Source organism: Erythrolamprus reginae, chromosome 9 (genome assembly GCF_031021105.1).
Source record: "Erythrolamprus reginae isolate rEryReg1 chromosome 9, rEryReg1.hap1, whole genome shotgun sequence".
NCBI lineage: Eukaryota > Metazoa > Chordata > Lepidosauria > Squamata > Dipsadidae > Erythrolamprus > Erythrolamprus reginae.
In genome coordinates, this window is record NC_091958.1 from 27,568,264 (window position 1) to 27,587,907 (window position 19,644).

Genomic DNA, 19,644 nt, shown 5'->3' on the forward strand with positions numbered 1-19,644 from the left:
GTCAACATTGAGCCAGTGGTGAGATTTGAACTGCTGAACTACAGCTAGCAGTTAGCTGAAGTCGCCTGCAGTGCTGCACTCTAACCACTGCGCCACCCCGGCTTCAAAATTAAGATAGCTTAAACCTGCCATTGTAGAGAGATGCATATCCAGGTATCTTGTGTGAATCAGTTTTATTATCCCAGTGGACAAGAATGTAGGACCCAAATTTATAATTAGCTCAACGATTTCCCTTGGGGGAAGTCACCAATTTATTATGAGAATCTATTTTGGTTTGAATATTATGAGGTCTCTAAAGCAATGTTTAGACACTAAAGAGAGACTGAAAAACCTACAGAAGGGACTAATGTCGAATATATGAGGCAAGAAAAATTATCCAATACATTTTTTAAAAAGACTTTTCTCATACTGGAATCTGTAAAATAAAAACACTTGTAATCTGTTAAACTCAATTTTTACTGAGCCCTTGAAATATTAAAGTAGTAATCAGGATTTAATGTTTTATAAAATAATTTTACAGCACAAAAGCAGGGCTGTTCTCTCTCATAACCAATCTATATGTATAAAAGTGAAAACCACTCACACACTAATCACAAAATCTACAGAACCTATAAAGCCTATAAACTTGAAATTTGCCCTGTATGTTTCTCTTCGTTTCTAGGTGCTCACTAAGAAAGAATTTTTCAAAATGAACATCGGAGCATGAATATTTCTTATATTATTATTAACAAGCTTTGATGCTAAGGAGTTCTACTCCCCCTCCTCACTTGAAAAGAAATCTGATCCGAATGAAAATAAAAGCATAGGAGTTTCAGTTTTGCTTTTGCTTTCACAGGAGGAAGCAGCTTTACTACAGAACAGTTGAGCTAAGCTACATCCAGACTCCTTCCTGTCTCCTTCTTGCTTATACAACAAATATTTTTTGAGTTTCCAAACACCCCTCAACTCTCTCACACACTGACAGGATGCTAGCTAGCTGAATACCAATGGATGCTAGTAGACAGAGACAGATTTTCCTCCCTTATTTTCCTCCTCAGTTCAGACGAACCTATTCCTTCTAGCGTAACATCAATTAAAGGGAAAAGAGGCCAAAAAAACCCTTAGGAAAAGATTTACAGATGTGTTTAGGAAAGCGCAAGTAAGGATAGCTGCCTGTTTCTCCCATGGCCAGTTCTATGTGGCATGCTCCAGAGTCAGTTCACATGACAGCCTGGTCATCCTCCAGCCTGAGAGCAAAACCAGGAATATTGTTTACAGGGAGATCCTGGAGGCTTGAAACAGCCTGTTTCCCAACTTCTGGTGGGCCCAGTAGGCTCATGTTTTGCCCTCCCAGGCTCCAAAGCTTCCCTGGTGCTGGGGGAGAGTAAAAATGCCTTCCCCCATTTGGCTCCCCCTGGAAGTAAAAAAATGCCCCCCAGAGCCTCTGTGAGAGCAAAAAATCAGCTGGCTGGCACGTTGGAGCTGAGCTAGAGCAATGGCTTGCCTGCCAGCAGATCTGCCTCCGCGTGCCACCTCTGGCACCTGTGCCATAGGTTCGCCATCAATGGTCTAGGCTTTGCAAATAATGTTTTCATCTGCAACAGAAATTTAGTTTACCATCTCTAATGAGATAATACAGTCCCTTTTTAAACTGCTCATTACTTTTCAAGCTTCAAGCATCAATTTATCAAGCCCCATCACACAGTTTCAAAACAGAGCATAGGTATCTGCTAGTATCATATGAAACAATATTCAATTCAAAAGAAAATAAGAAAAAAGATTCCCTTCAAAGAAATTAAGCATGAACATTTTTCAATAAATGCTTCAGAAAGATTTTGCACGAGAATTTACAGAATTAAGTCATACATTAAGTAAGAATTAAGTCTCTGACCTGTTTGTGCTTACAATAGCTTCTCTAGGTTTTGCTTATTTATTTAAGATTTTTATTTTCAGTCTGAATACTTTACAATAGTTAAGTCAAAAACTATCTTTGGGTGTGTTTTTTCATTATTTGGCTTTGTTTACTATAGGCCTTCGGACAATAACAGCCTTTCTGTGAGTGGATGATTTTTCCCATGAAACATGGTAGGGGTAATCCTTGATGTACTTCCCCCTGACCAACAAATGTTCTTAGTATGATTTTATTGAATGAATGTTAATGAAAGTTTTTAAAGTTAGAATTATTAAAGATTATTTGTATGTACAGTCATACCTCATCTTACGAATCTAATTGGTTCCAGGGGGAGGTTCGTAAGACAAAAGGTTCGTAAGACGAAACATTGTTTCCCATATGAAACAATGTAAAGTCAATTAATCCGTGCAACCAAAAAAAAAACCCCCGCAAAAAAAACCGCTGCAGCCCAGCTGTCACCTTTTAAAACAGTCTGGGGGCTTCTCAGCGACCTCCTGAACGTCGAACGCCAAACCCGAACTTCCGGGTTTGGCATTCGGGAGGCCACCGAGAAGCCCCCAGGCTGTTTTAAAAGGTGACAGCCGGGCTGGGGGGCTTCCCAGCAGTCTCCGAACGCCGAACGCAGAAGTTTAGGTTTGGCGTTCGGCTTCGGGAAGCTGCTGGGAAGCCGCCCGGCTGTTTTAAAAGGTGACAGCCGGGCTGGGGGGCTTCCCAGCAACCTCCCGAACCGAACCCGGGGTTCAGAAAAAATTTGCCTCTTCTTACAAACTTTTTTCGAGTTACGAACCGGCGTTCGGGAGGCTGCTGGGAAACCCTGCCGCCCGGCTGTCACCTTTTAAAACAGCCGCGCGACTTCCCAGCAGTCTCCGAACACCGGTTCGTAACTCAAAAAAAGTTCGTAAGAAGAGGCAAAATTTTTCTGAACCCCGGGTTCGTATCACGAGTTGTTCGTAAGACGAGGGGTTCGTATCTTGAGGTACCACTGTATATTAATTGGATTAACTGTACTATTGTGTCATTGTATATGCTGTGAGCCGCCCCGAGCCCTCGGAGAGGGGTGGCATACAAATCCAATTAAATAAATAAATAAATAAATAATAAATAGAATGCAAAATTTATTTAAGACATTTGTTAAGTGAGTTTAGCTCCATATCACCAGCATGTGTTTGCATGTGCCCCAGTGAGATTTTGCTTCTGCGCATGCACAGAAAGCAAAATTTTGTGTAAGGACATGCACACATGTGATATTTTGCTGATTTTTTTGCTTCCGCACATCCGTAGAAACAAAAAATTGCCAAAATCTTGCATGCAAGCATGTCCTCTCACAAGTTTTTACTTCCTGTGCATGCGCTGAAGCAAAATCTCACTGGAGTGTGCACGCATGCATACTGGTGACTCAGTGCTTTTATTTGTTGAGCTGCTAGGGGTGATATTCGTTTGCCAATCCCTTGCTGTGGAGCGGCTGAGAGCTTCCTTGGCTACTCTCACCATTTGTTCCACTTGCCCATTTGCAGCTGGAAAATAGGGTGACCCCAGTGCATGCGTAATGCCAGGCTCTGCTAGAAACAACTCCATTTGTCTGGCTGTAAATTGGGGCCCATTATAAGACACAATCACGTCCGGGTACCCATGTGTGGAAAATAATTTCTGCAATGCTTTTATGGTTGCAGAGATGGTAGTCGAGTTCATGAGAATTATTTCTAACCAATTGTTCTATGTCAGTGTCTAGGCCTGGCCACCATTTTCATGCAGCACCATTTTCGCTACTGGTACAGAGTGTGGCCCATACTGGCTAACAACCCATTACTGATGGGGATGCTGCAAGTGTGAAAAATGGGCATGTCACATTCTTCAATGCCACTGGAAAATTTGAACCGTCACTAAATGAACCATTGTAAGTTAAACACTACCTGCACATCTGGATCCTATCCAATTTGCCATCTGCTCATTACCAGAAAAGGTATCTGTATGTGTAAGTTAGTTCCCAGAAGTTCCCATCTCAAGAGGCCACAATCAGCAAAACAAATGACATCACAGCTCCACAGAAAGGTCATTTGCTTCTTTATCTTGATGTACAGAACAGAAATTTATACCCACTTTGGAGGATACCCGAGTGCCTAAAACAGTTTAATGTACACAGAAAAGATGCAAGATCAGTAAATCATTTGCATTTGTTTGCTAGTTCTTTGTAATGGATTGGCTGATTTAAGTGATGCCCCGTTTCCCAAAAAACTCTGAGATACTAAAAATTAATATTTGGGGGGAAGTTAAGGTTATGTTTATGTTTCATTTGTTTGGATTGCATGATTGTTTCTTAATAAGGGTTTTAAATATTGTTTTTAATATTGGATTTGTATTTTGTATTGTTTGTTGTGAGCTGCTCCGAGTGCTCGAAAAGGAGCGGCATACAAATCTATTTATTTATTTATTTATTTATTTATTTATTATTATTATTATTATTATTATTATTATTATTATTACTACTACTACTACTTCTTTATTATTATTATAATTATAATTATAATTATAATTATAATTATAATTATTATAATTATAATTATTATAATTATTATTATTATTATTATTATTATTATTATTATTATTATTATTATTATTATTATTATGTATGCAATCGACTGTGGTACCAAACTGGAAAAAATAATTCTCCAAAGCACTTGAGGGTAGAACGAGAAGTAATTGATTGAAGATCATTAAAGAGAGATCCAACCTATAACTTTAGGCTAATAGGCACAGAATCAACCCCGACAAGATGGAGTGGCTGTGGGTTTTGCTTCCCAGGGACACATCCATCTGTCTGTCCATCACCCCCCTCAGAGAGGGTCTGCAACTTTGGCATCCTCCTCAATCCACAGCTGAACTTTGAAGACCATCTCTCAGCTGTGGCAAGGGGAGCATTCGCATGGGTACACCTTGTGCGCCAGTTGTGGCCCTATCTGGACAGGGAGTCATTTCCCACCATCACTCACACCCTTATCACCTTGAGGTTTGATTACTGCAATGCTCTCTACATGGGGTTGCCTTCGAAGAGTGTTCAGAGACTGCAAATTGTGCAAATTGCAGCCGCGTGAGGTATTGTGGGGCTCCCAAGACCTGCCCACATCTCAACATCACTCCATGAGCTGCAATGCTTGCCAATTGGTCTCTGGGCACAATTCAAAGTGCTGGTTATGACCTACAAAGCCCTACATGGCTTAGGACCAGATTATCTTCGGGGCTGTCTTCTGCCTCATGTATCCCAGCAGCTGGTTAGTTCCCAGAGAGTCTGCCTTCTCCAGGTCCCATTGGCCAAACAATGTCGTCAGGCAGGGCCTGGGGGAAGAGCCTTCGCTGTGGCAGCCCCCGCCCTCTGGAACGAACTCCCTCCGGAGATATTTACTGCCCTCTCCCTCCTGGTCTTTCATAAAGCTCTGAAGACCCACCTCTGCCAGCAGGCATGGGGGCCATGAGTGATGAGACTGTCTCCGGCCGATATTATGAATGATTGAATTGGATGATTGGGAATGACCGCATATGGTTTTTTTTATGATCTTATTAATAAGTCTCTTTTAAACAATAATTAGATTTCTTCATAGATATTGTTTTCATTATGTTGTATGCTGCCCTGAGGCTTCGACAAGGGTGGCATAGAAGTCAAACAAACAAATAAATAAACAAACAATTAACCAGAATTAACCAGACAATTAACTTTCAGAGGTTTTGGGTGCTCCATCACTAGGGGTGTTCAAAAAGAGACTGGACAGCCATTTATCTGGAATATTATAGGCGTGATGGCGAACGTATGGCACAGGTGCCACAGGTGCCACGTGGAGCCATATCTGAGGGCACGCAAGGCATTGCCCTATGTCATCTCCTGCGCACATGTGTGAACATGGTCAGCTGATTTTCAGCCTTCTGGAGGATGGGGAGACTGTTTTTGCCCTCCGCAGGTTTCAGGAAAGCCTCTGGAGCCAGTGGGTGGTGAAAATAGGCGTTGATTGCTTACCTGAACGCCTCTTCTCGTACGGTGAGCGGGTACAGCAGTCACATGGGTTGCTCATGTCCAATCCGGTGGAACTGAGCCTAGTATTAAAAAAGCTTGCCGGATCCGCCCCTTCCCCAGAATTCGCGAATCCATAGACTAGGCTCAGTTGTGAAGCTCTGTAGTGTTCAACTCTCATTGTTAGAGGAAGAAAGATATAGACAGATAAAGAAGACACATACAAGGGCGGGAAGTGACTGCTGTACCCGCTCACCGTACGAGAAGAGGCGTTCAGGTAAGCAATCAACGCCTATTCTCCGTACTGAAGGAGCGGGTCCAGCAGTCACATGGGACATACCCAATAGATGGTCCCTAGGGTGGGATTAGCTTGCTATCGTGTGAGATAACGGATTGGAGTACCCTTCTGCCGAAGGCAGCATCCGCTGAAGCATAAGAATCAATCTTGTAGTGCCTGATGAAGGAATTTGGCGAGGCCCAAGTGGCTGCTTTGCAGACCTCCTCCAACGGGGCTTGAGTCGCCCAAGCGGCCGAGGTGGCTGCGCTCCTGGTGGAATGCGCTGTGATGTTCCTTGGAACTGAGAGGGAGGCCGACTCATAGGCCTTAGATATAGTCCCTCTGATCCAACGGCCTATTACTGTTGAAGACACTTTGGCCCCCATGACTCTGGGATGATAGGCTACAAAAAGTGCTTCTGACCTCCGAAAGGGTCCTGTGCGTTGGATATAGATTCTCAGCGCTCTGGTGAGATCCAGGGTGTGCCATCTAATTGCCAAAGGATGGTCTCGTTGGAGGCAGAAGGAAGGTAGGACAATATCCTGAGATCTGTGGAACATGGAACTGACCTTGGGTAAGAAGGTGGGGTCCAGTCGCAAGACTACCTTGTCCTGATGGAATTGGCAAAGGTCCTGCCTGATTGAGAGGGCAGCCAGCTCCGAAATGCGTCGGGCAGAGGTAATAGCCACCAGGAAAGCTACCTTAAAGGATAGGTACCTGAGGGACGCCGATTTTAGGGGTTCGTATGGTGCCTGCGTGAGGGAATGGAGAACCCGTGGCAAATCCCATGATGGGTACCTGTGGACCTTGGAAGGTCTGAGGTTGGCTATGCCCTTGAGGAATTCCTGAACTTCAGGGAAGGATCGGAGAGGCTGTCTGCGGGGACCTCCTAGGACAGATGAAATGGCTGCCAGATGACGCCGGAGGGTGCTGGTGGAAAGTCCTTTATGGAAGCCTTGCATAAGGAAGGAAATTATTCTGTGTATGGGGATGCACAGAGGGGAGAGACCTTCCTGTAGACACCACTGGTGAAACTTGGACCACGTGTGGTCGTAGATTCGATTGGTCGAACCCCTTCTGGCCTTTAAAATGACCTCCACTGAATCGGGGTCATGACCACGCAGTTCTAAATCTCTCCTGATAACAGCCAGGCGGTGAGGTGGAACCACTCCGGGTCTGGATGGAAGGAGGCCCCCTGCCGCAGCATATCCCCCGAAACGGGGAGTCGCCAAGGGTCCTGGACGGACAGCTGTTGGAGATCCGCGAACCAGGGCCGGCGGGGCCAGTGAGGGGCGATTAGGATTACTCGGGCCCTCTCGGTGAGGACCTTGTGAATCACGTCCGGGAGGATTGGAATTGGAGGAAATGCGTAGAGTAGGCCTGGAGGCCATGGACTCCGAAGGGCATTGATTGCTTCCGCTCCCGGGGATGGAAATCTGGAATAGAAGCGAGGGAGTTGGGCGTTCGCATTGGTCGCGAAGAGATCCAGAATTGGTAGGCCGAATCTGAGGGTGATTTGATGGAACAGGTCTTGATGGAGGTTCCACTCTCCTGGGTCTATCGTTGCCCGGGATAGCCAATCCGCCTGGACGTTGAGACTCCCCGAGATGTGATCGGCCAGGAGCGACTGGAGATGTTTTTCCGCCCAAAGGCCCAGCTTGAGGGCCTCCCTCATGAGAGCCTTGGATCTCGTGCCCCCCTGTCTGCAAATGTGGCTTTTCGTGGCAATGTTGTCGGTGAGAATGAGAACGTGCCGGTTGGGAATGCGAGGAGAGAAATGCTTCAGAGCCAGGGAAACGGCTCTTAACTCTAGCCAATTGATTGGCCTGGAAGCTTCCTCCGGGGACCACGTGCCCTGGGCTATCATCCCCTGGGCGTGGGCGCCCCATCCCGATAGACTGGCATCTGTGGTGATGACAAATTGATCCGGGCACCTGAACGGGGATCCTCTGTCCATGGCCGGAGACTTCCACCACTTGAAGGATCTGCGAACACTCAGTGGGATGACAATGCGTCGATTTGAGTTGCTGTGCCCTGATCTCTGAAAAGGTAACAGAAGCCACTGGAGTTCCCTAGCATGAAGGCGAGCCCAGGGAATGATGCCTATGCATGACACCATCTTCCCCAAAAGGGAAGATAGAGTGACTATGGGAACTGAAGAATGAGATAAAATGCTAGAAATTAACTCCACTATACTGAGTTTTCTCTCGGGAGAGAGAAAGACCTGGGAGGATTCTGAATCAATAATGGATCCCAGGTGAGAAATGGATGTGGAGGGTTGGAGGTGGCTTTTATCAAAGTTGATGGAAAATCCATGGTCCTGAAGGACTGACATGGTGACAGAAAGGTCTGTTTTCACTTTCTCTAGGGAGTTCCCATGAATCAAAATATCATCAAGATAACATAAAATGTGGATGGGAAACGCCCTGATGTAGGCCGCCAGAGACCCCAAGAGCTTTGTAAAGACCCGAGGGGCCGAGGAAAGGCCAAATGGCATCGCCCTATACTGGAAATGCCTGCCTTGAAAAGAAAAACGTAAAAATTTTCTGTGGCATTTGGCTATAGGAATGTGAAGGTAGGCCTCAGTGAGGTCTAAGGAGACCATGAAATCTCCCGAGTGAATGGCGGCCAAAATAGAAGACAAGGAGTGCATCTTAAACTTCCTATATTTGATGAATAAATTTAGTTTCTTTAAATCCAAAATAGCTCTCCAACCTCCGGAGGACTTTGGAACCATAAATAGGATGGAGTAAAAACCTAGGCCCTTCTGACCGGAAGGGACCGGTTGAATGGCTCTGATGGACAAAAGATGAGAAATGGCCTCCTCCATACGGTTACAATCTGAGGATGACCTGGGAGAAGGGCAGGAAATAAAACGTTTAGGGGGAGGAGAAATAAATTCTAAAAGAAGGCCTGATTGAACAGTGTCAATGACCCAAGGGTCCTTGGAGGTGAGACGCCAATTAGAGGCGAAATGAGCTAGGCGACCCCCTATGGGAATAGAGGTAGGATTACCATCTAGGTTTTTTTGAAGCCCTGTTAGAGGAAGCTCCCCTTTGGAAGCGAAACCCTCTACCCCTGGAGTTCCTACCTTGGGAACGAAAGCGGGGGGAATACTGACCTGGAGATCTCTGGTAGGAAGCCGCTTGATCTTGCTGGCGCCCTGGGTGACGAAAAGACTGCGTTTTGGTAGCCTTTTTTGTGGTTGGACCCAAAACTTTCTTCTTGTCCGTGGTTTCCGTGAGGAGTGGATCCAGAAGATCACCGAAGAGAAGGTCGCGCTTTAAGGGACCCTGGGATAACTGCCACTTTTGGCGAACTCCCGCTTGCCAAGGGCGAATCCATAGGAGTCTTCTTGCCGTAGTAGAAGCTGCAATAGACTTAGCAGAAAATCTAGTAGATTGCAAGGTGGCATCAGCCACGTACTGGGCAGCTGCAAAGACCTTGTTGAAGTCTTGTTGACCTCTCAAGTCATCGGGAGGAATATGCTGTTGAAGTTGGCGAAGCCACAGCAGCATGGCTCTGGAGAAAAAGGAAGCCGCTGCAGAGCTTTTAGTGGCCCAGGAATCAGCGGTGAATCCTCTTTTGAGCATTTGCTCAATGCGCTTGTCCTCTGGGCGGAGGACTTCCTCCGCCTCGCCTGGCACAGCCGCTGCCGAGTGAAGAATCTTGACAGGTTCATCCGGTTTGGGAAAGGATAGAAGCTCTTCATAGGAAGAGGAAAGTTTGTACAACTTTCTGTCCTTGGTGGAGGGATTAAGGCCAGAGGCTGGAAATTCCCACTGTTTGAGTAAAGCATCTTTAAATAACTTAGGCATAGGAATTACCTCGTTATCCTCCTGTTCCTCTGTGAAGTAAGGTAAATTCTCCTCCCGGGGATCAGTGGAAGTGGAGGCTTGTTTCTCCTGGGCCGCTAATCCCGTAGAAATTCTAGCTTTGAGGAGGAGAGATTTGAATAATTGAGAAGGAAAAATAGTAATAGGAGGGGGAACCTTTATTTGGGATTCCTCATCATCTGATAGGCCTTGAAAGGCATCCTCATCATCCTCTATATCCTCATATTCATCCTGGGAGGAATCTGAATCATCCTGAATAGGAGCTCTGACCGCTGAGGGAGAACCCAGGGGGCGGGAGGAGCGAGAAGGAGGAAGAGGTAAGGGAAGCTCATTGATGGAGGAGAGTTTGGCATCAATGGCTTTGGACAACACAGCAAAAATAGACTGGAACTCAGGAGGTAAGTTGGAAATATCAGCAGAAATGGCAGAAGAATCCCTAAAGGCCTGGGAGGATCCTGGCTGGGGGGAATCTTCAATAATATCTGGTTCCTCTGGACCTATGCCCCATAGGTTAGGTTGGGGTCTGTCTAGGTTTGGCTCATCCAGAGATAACACAGGGACCCCAGAAGGAGGAAGACTAGAAGCCTCTGGTGGGTCTTGACTACTGATTACTTGGGCCTGCACTTTCAAACGTTTTGCTGATTTGTCATGGATTTTTTGTAGGGCTAGGTCCCTTCTCTTCTCGGCCCTGGTGACCTTGGTCGAGGGGCGGGCCCCAGGAGAAGAGGAGGAAGAGGCCTGGGGGATACTAGTAATTTCATCGCCTGTAGGCCTGGCCTCTCTGGGACCTTTAGTTGTGCCTCTCTTGGGAAAGGTAGCCATAGTCTGACAATTAACAGAAGACAAGGCTGAGCCAATAACTGAATAATAAGGAGAAGAATTTCAAGGACTTCCCAAGAGGAATGGATCCTGCTTCGAGGCCTCGAAGCTGCTGAGACGTGAGGACAATCTGGGCAAACCCAGAGTTCGTGCCCCCAAATCCAGCGGGGCCAGCCTCCCTAAACTTTGTAATTAAGTAAACCAAGGCACTCTGGTTGGAGGCTTAGCCGGTGGAGAATTTAGCCTGGGACCCCCAAGGCCCGCTCCGGGATCCACGCGGTGGACTGAGGCCTACGCGGCTGGCAGGAGGCCAACACGAGAGGCCTAGATTTAAAAAGGGCGCGAAGGCCTTCGCGCCGAAAAAAATCGCTCCGTAAAATTTCTTAAAGGGGAAGCGATCGACTAAGTCCAGGAGACTAGAAGGCGTCTCACTCCGCAGGAGGTATTTTTTAAGCCCTTAAATATTTTTGTATACAATAAATAATCAATAATTCAATAGGTAAATACTTGCACCAGGACCTCCAGGCCAAAGGATTAGAAGAATCCACAAGCGGCCGCAGGAATCGTAACCGGCAAAACCGCCGGGGGAAAACGAAACCGCAACTTCTCCCAAGGAAAAAAGCCTAGCCGCTTTTTATCTTTTTTTCCTTTTAAACGGCTGGCGCAATTAGTGCAAGTAAATAATTAAAGACAATAAATCTTACTACTTTTTGAAGGAAAGGATCGAAGGAAGGTGTTAGAATGTTGAACGAGCTATCACAATACAACCGCAGGATATGCGAACTGAGCGAATTCTGGGGAAGGGGCGGATCCGGCAAGCTTTTTTAATACTAGGCTCAGTTCCACCGGATTGGACATGAGCAACCCATGTGACTGCTGGACCCGCTCCTTCAGTACGGAGAAACAGACCCAACAGGCCTAGCGGAAGTTTGGAAACAAACTCTCCAGGCTTCAAAAAAACCTGTGCAGAGGGGGAAGGCATTGCATTATGGGTGTGGGCATACCTTTTTGGCACCTGCAAAAAAATATTCACCATCACTGGTATAGGTCATTTGCTTGGGCAAGGGGTTGGACTAGCAGATCTCCAAGGTTCCTGCAACTCTGTTATCATATGTTCTAAAATCTATGTCTGCATACTTATTTATTTGTAGGGGGGTAAATCCTAAACTCTTCCTTGCACTGTGTTGTACATTGCTCAACAGTAGTAACTGTGAGAGGGATCTTGGAGTCCTAGTGGACAACCATTTAAATAGGAGCCAGCCGTGTGCAGCAGCTGCCAAAAAAGCCAACACAGTTCTGGGCTGCATAAACAGAGGGATAGAATCAAGGTCACATGAAGGGTTAATACTACTTTATAAGGCCTTGGGAAGGCCACACTTGGAATACGGCATTCAGTTTTGGTCGCCACGATGCAAAAAGGATGTTGAGACTCTAGAAAGAGTGCAGAGAAGAGCAACAGAGATTATTAGGGGACTGGTGGCTAAAACATATGAAGAAGGGTTATAGGAGCTGAGTATGTCTGGTTTAATGAAAAGAAGGACTTAGGATGACATGATAGGAACGTTCCAATATTTCAGGGATTGCCACAAAGAAGAAGGAGTCAGGCTATTCTCCAAAGAACCCGAGAGTAGAACAAGAAGCAATGGGTGGAAACTATAACAAGTAACTTAGAACTAAGGAGAAATTTCCAGACAGTTAGAACAATTAATCAGTGGAACAGCTTGCCACCAGAAGTTGTGAATGCCCCAACACTGGTAGTTTTTTTAGCAGATGTTGGATTACCATCAGCCTGAAGTAGTGTGGGGTTTCCTGCCTAAGCAGGAGGTTAGACTAGAAGACCTCCAAGGTCCCTTCCAACTCTGTTGTTGGTATCGTTATTGTTATTGAACTGTCCACAGATTCCAGCCTGGGACTGTCAGACTGGTCTATTCCAGGTTAGCTTTCCAATGCAGTCATTTATCTTAATCATTCCAAAATTGATCGGAGTTTCCTGAATTCTGCAGAAGCCATTCCTTTCGGATTTAAGCCCAGAGAAATCTGTTCTGGTAAGCAAAGGGAGGGGAGACTTTGAAATTTCCCATAGTTCAAAGAGCTGCCATTATTAAGAGAGCTAAAGCTGAGTGCTGTAATAATGGGCAGCTCCAATCTCTGACTTGTTTATCTATCTTCAGTATTAAAGTGATGCAGGGCAGGGACAACTTTTTAGCTGCAAATGTAAACTGCGGTCAAACAATCTCCCCCGAGACAAAATATATTCTGCACTATAAATAAAACAAGAGGAATTATGGTAATACCTTAGAAAAAATACCTTTCCACTTACAGTTTTACTTGAAATCTTATTTGCATACCTTACATTATCCTTAATGCTGTTATTTAATGTTAAGGCATTCCTCATTAAATAATGTTTAATTCTGCATATAAGAAGAATATCGCTGAATTCCCTGTGCATGGTGAATTACTAGACTGTGTAAGTACAGCCACTGTGTTATATAAACATGGCTTGGGTATCATTCAGTAAACAGTTAAAACAATCCATGATCAATCAAAAGAAATATTTCCACACTAGCAAATGCTCACATGATTAGTTCTAAAAAATACTGCTTAAAAAACATGTAATTATTAACTGCTCTACAACATATTTTAAAGCCTAACTGGCTGACAAATCGTACCCAACGAGTAGTCTTTAATGGGTCTACGTTTACATGGAGGGAAGTAAGCAGTGGGGTACCACAAGGTTGTGTCTTAGGCCCACTACTCTTCAATATCTTCATAAATGACTTAGATGAAGGAATAGAAGGGAAACTTACTAAATTTGTAGACTGGCAGGAATAGCTAACACCCTAAATCAGGGGTATCCAACCTTTGCAACCTTAAAACTGGTGGACTTCAACTTCCAGAAAGCTGGCTGGGGAATTCTGTGAGTTAAGGTCCACCAGGATTAATGTTGCCAAGGTTGGGGACCCCTGCCCTAGATGAGAGGCTCAAGATCCAGATGGATCTTGACAGACTTGAGCACTGGGCCCAATCTAATGAAATGAAATTCAATGTAGAGAAAAACAAAGTCCTACACTTAGGCAAGAAAAACCAAAAGTAGATATGTAGACTGGGTGAAACCAGGCTTAATAGTAGTAACTGTGAGTGGGATCTCAGAGATTTAGTGGACAACCAGCTAAATATGAGCCAACAGCATGTGACAGCAGTCAAAAAAATCAAATGCAATCCTAAATTGCATTAACAGAGGGATACTGTACAATCAAGATCAAGGGAGGTACTATTACCATTCTATGAAGCCTTAGTAAGACCACACCTAAAACGTTGTATCCAGTTTTGGTCACCATACTATAAAAAAGATGTTGAGACTCTAGAAAAAGTGCAGAGAAGAGCAACCAGGATGATTAGAGGATCGGAGACTAAAATATATGATTTTATATTTATATAAAATATATACTTACATACGAACGGTTGTAGGAGCTGGGCGTGGCTAGTTTAGTGCAAGAATTACAGGTTACAGATTAACAGAGTTGAAAGGGACCTTGTAGGTCATCTAGTCCAACCCTTAGCCCAAGTAGGAGACCCTACACCATTTCTGACAGATGGCAGTCCAGTCTCTTCTTGAAAACTTCCAGTGATGAAACTGTCACAACTTCCAAAGGCAACTTCTGTTCCATCGGTTGATTGTTCCCACTGGCAGAAAGTTCCTCCTTATTTCCAGGTTGAATCTCTCCTGGACCAGTTTCCATCTATTATTCCTTGTCTGGCCTTCGGGTGCTTTGGAAAATAGCTTGGTCCCCTCTTTTCTATGGCAGCCCCTCAAATATTGGCCCGCTGCTGTCATGTTTTCCCTGATCCTTTTATTATGTTTCTTGGACATGTAAAAACTAAGAAAGTTTTAGATGCAAATACATACACTAATTCAGAAGATTTAAAGACTGCAATATACAACTGAAACAGGGGTTTTTCTTTTGGGGCTGATAGGCAGCTGGGGGGAGGGGAAGTCATGGAACTTTGCCTGTTAATTGTAGAGTGCTTCTAAAAGTGTTTCCATGGAGTCTGTATATGTTTGTTGTGTTTTTATGGCTGTTTCTAAGGTTTGGAACCTATCAGACATTGTAATTAGGTTAGCCAGTGTTGGTAAACAGAAATCAGGGAATGTGGGAGCTGCTTGTAAGAAATTGGCTACTTGTTTGTTTATTTCCAGGCAGGTGTGTGGTAGGCATACTTTGTGCCTATGTGGCATTTCTTGAATTCTTCATCCTCTTTGGTAGTTTTATTGTATTTATTTATTTGATTGCTTTGTCAAATTTACAGTACATTTGTTTACAGTTTACATTTGTGTTCAGTTTACATTTAATAACATTTGTTGTCGTTTGTAGAGATTTCTTCAATTTGTGAGTGTTTGATGGATTTAATAGTCTGGTCAGCTTCAGCCCATTGTTTTATCTCCTGGTTAGGGCTTTAAAAGACCTTATTTGCAGAGAGAAACAATGAAAGAGCTTGCAAGAGCTGGGAACATCGTTAGTACCTGGTTAGGGCTGGAAAGAAACATATTTGAAGCAAATAGAGCAATGAAAAAAAGCCTGCAAAGACTTAGGACTGGAAAAACATTCTTTGCAGAGAGTAATAATGAAAGAACTTGCAAGGTAAGAGATGGGAAGATCCTTAGCACCTAGTCAGGGCTGAAAAAAAGCTTCGGGAAAAGCTACATTCAGAGTATAAGACGCACCCAAATTTTCAGCATGTTTTAAGGAAGAAAAAGGTGTGTCTTATACTACGGTACCTTATTCCACCAGAATTGAAATCTTGGGCTTAGACAACTTAGATCTACGTCACCTTCAAACCGATCTAAATGTAGTTCATAAAATTACATGCCACAAGATCCTTTCTTTCAATGACTACTTCAGTTTCAACCATAACAATACACAAGCACACAATAGTTCATAAAGTTACATGCCACAAGGTCCTTTCTGTCAATGACTCTTTCAGCTTCAACCACAACAATACATGAGCACACAATAGATTCAATCAAATTCAATGTAAACCGCTCATAACTCAAGTGCAGAAAATACAACTTCAGCAACAGAGTGATCAATACATGGAATACACTACCTGACTGTGGTTATTTCCCCAAACCCCCAAAACTTTAACCTTAGACTGTCTACTGTCAACCTCACCCCATTCCTAAGAGGTCTGTAAGGGGCGTGCATAAGCGCACCATTGTGCTTACCATCCCTGTCTTACTGTTGTATTATCCTCATTTACTTACTTTGCTTATGTTTATTTTAGACCTATGCCTGCTATACTGTACATGTTTGACTAAATTAAATAAGTAAAGACTAGGGAAGGAAGGGGGGGCTGTGATGTGGGCAATGAGCAAAGTGAGCAGCATCATATAAAATCAACTTTCTTCAATGGGGAATTTAACACTCTGACAACATTAGTAGAGGACTAGCGAAAGCTTAGTTAATTTTAGTAGTTTTTATTAAATTTTAAACGTTCTGGAGATCACAATGGCTGTTGCCTCTTCATTTGTACATACATACATACATGCATACATACTCTGATGCATCATATGTGGACTGCATTGGCTGCTGATTGGTTTCCAGACACAATTCAAAGTGTTGGTTATGACCTATAAAGCCCTACATGGCATTGGATCAGACTATCTCCGAGACCGCCTTCTGCCGCATGAATCCCAGTGACCGGTGAGGTCCCACAGAGTTGGTCTCCTTAGGGTCCCGTTAATCTCAGCTGGCAGGACCCAGGGGAAGAGCCTTCTCTGTGATGGCCCCGGCCCTCTGGAATCAGCTCCCCCCAGAGATTCGCACTGCCTCCACCCTCCTTGCCTTCTGCAAGAGTTTGAAAACACACCTTTGTCGCCAGGCCTGGGGACATTAGATGTTCAGCAAATGTTGTTTGTGATTACTGAATGAATGAAAATGAATGTTTTTAAAGTTAGAATTTTAAGAACTTTTTAGTATATTAATTGGATAACTGTACTGTTGTGTTTCACTATATGTTGTGAGTCCACGGAGAGGGATGGCATACAAGTCCAATCAATCAATCAATCAATCAACTCCAAAAACTGTGCACACGGAGATAACAATGGGTGAAGAAAAGTGATGTGGGTGTAAGTTTAATGAAAAAGTTATTGAGACACCACCCCCCCCCCGACTTGAACAAGTTCTACTTGAAATGATAAGTCCTTAGCACCGCAAAGGGAAGTTGCAGAAGTAACAAAAATGATTCCATCTCTTTTCCATCACTTCCACGTTCCTCTTATTTTGACAACCTTGTTCTCAGCATCCCTTCTAGGATGGAGCTGAAATGTCACTTTACCTCCTTTCACATTTTCCTTTCCCTTGCTGGTCCAAGCCTTCATTTGTTTTGCCTACACAATGCAATGTAACTCGATGGAATGTGCCTTCTATGCGATATTGTGGATGTCACAATGCTGCTTCAGAAAGGATGATGTCATGGTTACAGTCAAAACCATTCACTAAGAATTTAAGCAAAGAAGCCAACGAGTGTGGATGATGAAGAAGAACCAGCCACTTCAATCAAACAGCACAGAAGAAATCAGCAATAAAACAACACAAATGTTCAGGAGGTGAATATATATATCTTTTTGACAATCTATTCAGCTGCCTCCAACTTTTGAAACAAACACCCTCCTTTGAGAACATTCTGTGCAGCCCTTCAAATGTCACTCCGGCATTCATTAGTAATATTCCTCCAAGTGGGTGAAGTTTCCATATCTGACACAGCAAACAAAATATGTTGCATAGTTTTAACGCAAGTGCTCATAGATTCTGTTTTGCCCTTTTTAAAGAGCTGTCCATCAAAACAGTCCATCAAAGCAGAACGGAATCTCTGGACTTCACCTAATGTCAGGAAAAAAATGTTTGACAACTGCCAGGAAAAGGCTTCTACAACACCTGTGGTTGCAAACACATACATTATATATATATATATATATTTAAGTCTTCGTTTCCAACAGATAAATGTAATCAAGGTTTATATGCTCAGAGAAGCCAACAGGATAGGACTGTTGCACTTGAAGGATCAGAAGAAAATTGTAACTAATGTTGTGGAAAATTACTTTGATATTGCTTTCTCAGTACAGGATTACAATTAGGTTGCCGTGTGAAGCAATAAATGAATGGTAACAAATCAACAAAAACAGCCACAGTCAGGAGTACTTTGGTGACGGGAAGTAATGTAAGCATTACTTAAAAGTTTTATGATTCTCATTTAATTTGCATCGTGGCTGCTCAGGCTATAAACAAACTACCATCTCTAGAGCAGACAGTAAAAACTGAAGAAAAAAATTATCTTGTGTTAACTTTGCTTCAGAAACTACTTAGGTAAGTGACAAACAACCTACTAACAAACAATTTGGTTTCAGAAAAAAATTATCCTGCAATCTGCAGTATCTATACTGTAAAAAAATATGGACTACACAACTCAACCAGGGCAAAGCAATAGACACAATTTACATAGACTTTGCAAAGCCTTTGACTCAGTGGTACAACAAACTACTTCTAAAAGTAAAATCTTACGGCATTTCTGCACAAATGGATTATTGCATTCCTGTTAAACCGGCAACCAGTGGTCAAAATAGGAAGCGCTTTATCAAACCTTGTACCTGTTAACAGCCATGTTCTCCAAGGCAGCGTTTTAGGACCAATTCTCTTTATTCTCTACATAAATGACCTTTGTGATAATATAAAAAACCAACTGCATCCTCTTCGCAGATGATGAAAAACTCTTCAACACCACTGACAATACTACTATAGGCTTTGACTATAGAATTGTCAAACAAGTGGCAACTTCAAATCTCAATCAACAAATGCTCAGCCTTACACACTGGCAAAAATAATCAGACTACAAAATACAAACTAGATGATCACTAGCTTGTTGATGATCTTCACTCAGTGAAAGACCTTGGAGTACTCATGATGATCTAAGTACCAGAGCCCCCTGCAACAGCATTGCCAAGAAAGCATTGAGTGGTTAACCTAATCATGCGTAGTTTCTTCTCTGGTAACATTGGACTTCTAACTAGAGCATATAAAACATTTGCTAGACCAATTCTCAAACACAATGCATTTGTCTGGAATCCACACTACATATCGGACATTAATACAATCAAGAATATCCAGAGATATTTCACAAGAAGAGTACTACACTCCTCTATCCCCAACATAATACCTTATGCCACCAGACTTGAAATTTTGGGTCTAGAAAATTTAGAACTATGTTTCCTTCAATCTGACCTAAGTATAACATACAAAATTATCTGCTGCAATGTCCTACCTGTCAGTGATTACCTCAGCTTCAACCACAACAATGCATGAGCTCACAATACATACAAACTTAATCTAAATGCACAAGCTCATAATATGTACAAACTTACGGTAATCTAAACCATTCCAAATTTGATTGCAAAAAATGCGACTTCAGCAACAGACCAATTAATGCCTGGAATACATTACCTGATTCTGTAGTTTCTTTCCCAAACCCCCATAACTTTATTTATTTATTAGATTTATATGTCACCCCTCTCCGAGGACTTGGGGTGGCTTACAACATATAAAGAAACAATATAGCATCCTAAATCCAATTAGTTTAAATTAATTAATCTAAAACCTAAAACCATTAAAAAAAAACTCTCATTCCCAGTCAATCAACTAACTTGCAATACATAACTTTAACCTTAAGACTGTCTACCGTTGACCGCACCCCATTCCTAAGAGATCTGTAAGGGGTGTACATAAGCACATCAGCATGTATTTATAAAATATCATGTACTCATAACCATGCT

At 43.3% G+C, this 19,644-nt stretch overlaps 1 protein-coding gene across 5 annotated transcripts in view; it reads right to left on the minus strand.

Moving 5' to 3' along the window:
- Positions 1–19,644, minus strand: part of CHST8 (carbohydrate sulfotransferase 8) — a 449,531-nt gene that overhangs the window by 293,491 nt on the left and 136,396 nt on the right. Inside the window, exon 1 of one of the 5 annotated variants that reach the window (XM_070760674.1) lies at positions 10,057–10,060. The exons of the other annotated variants lie outside the window; for them this stretch is intronic. The gene's annotated coding sequence lies outside the window, so the exon portion shown is untranslated. Of the gene's footprint in view, positions 1–10,056; positions 10,061–19,644 lie in introns of those variants that run through there. 5 annotated transcript variants of the gene reach the window in all.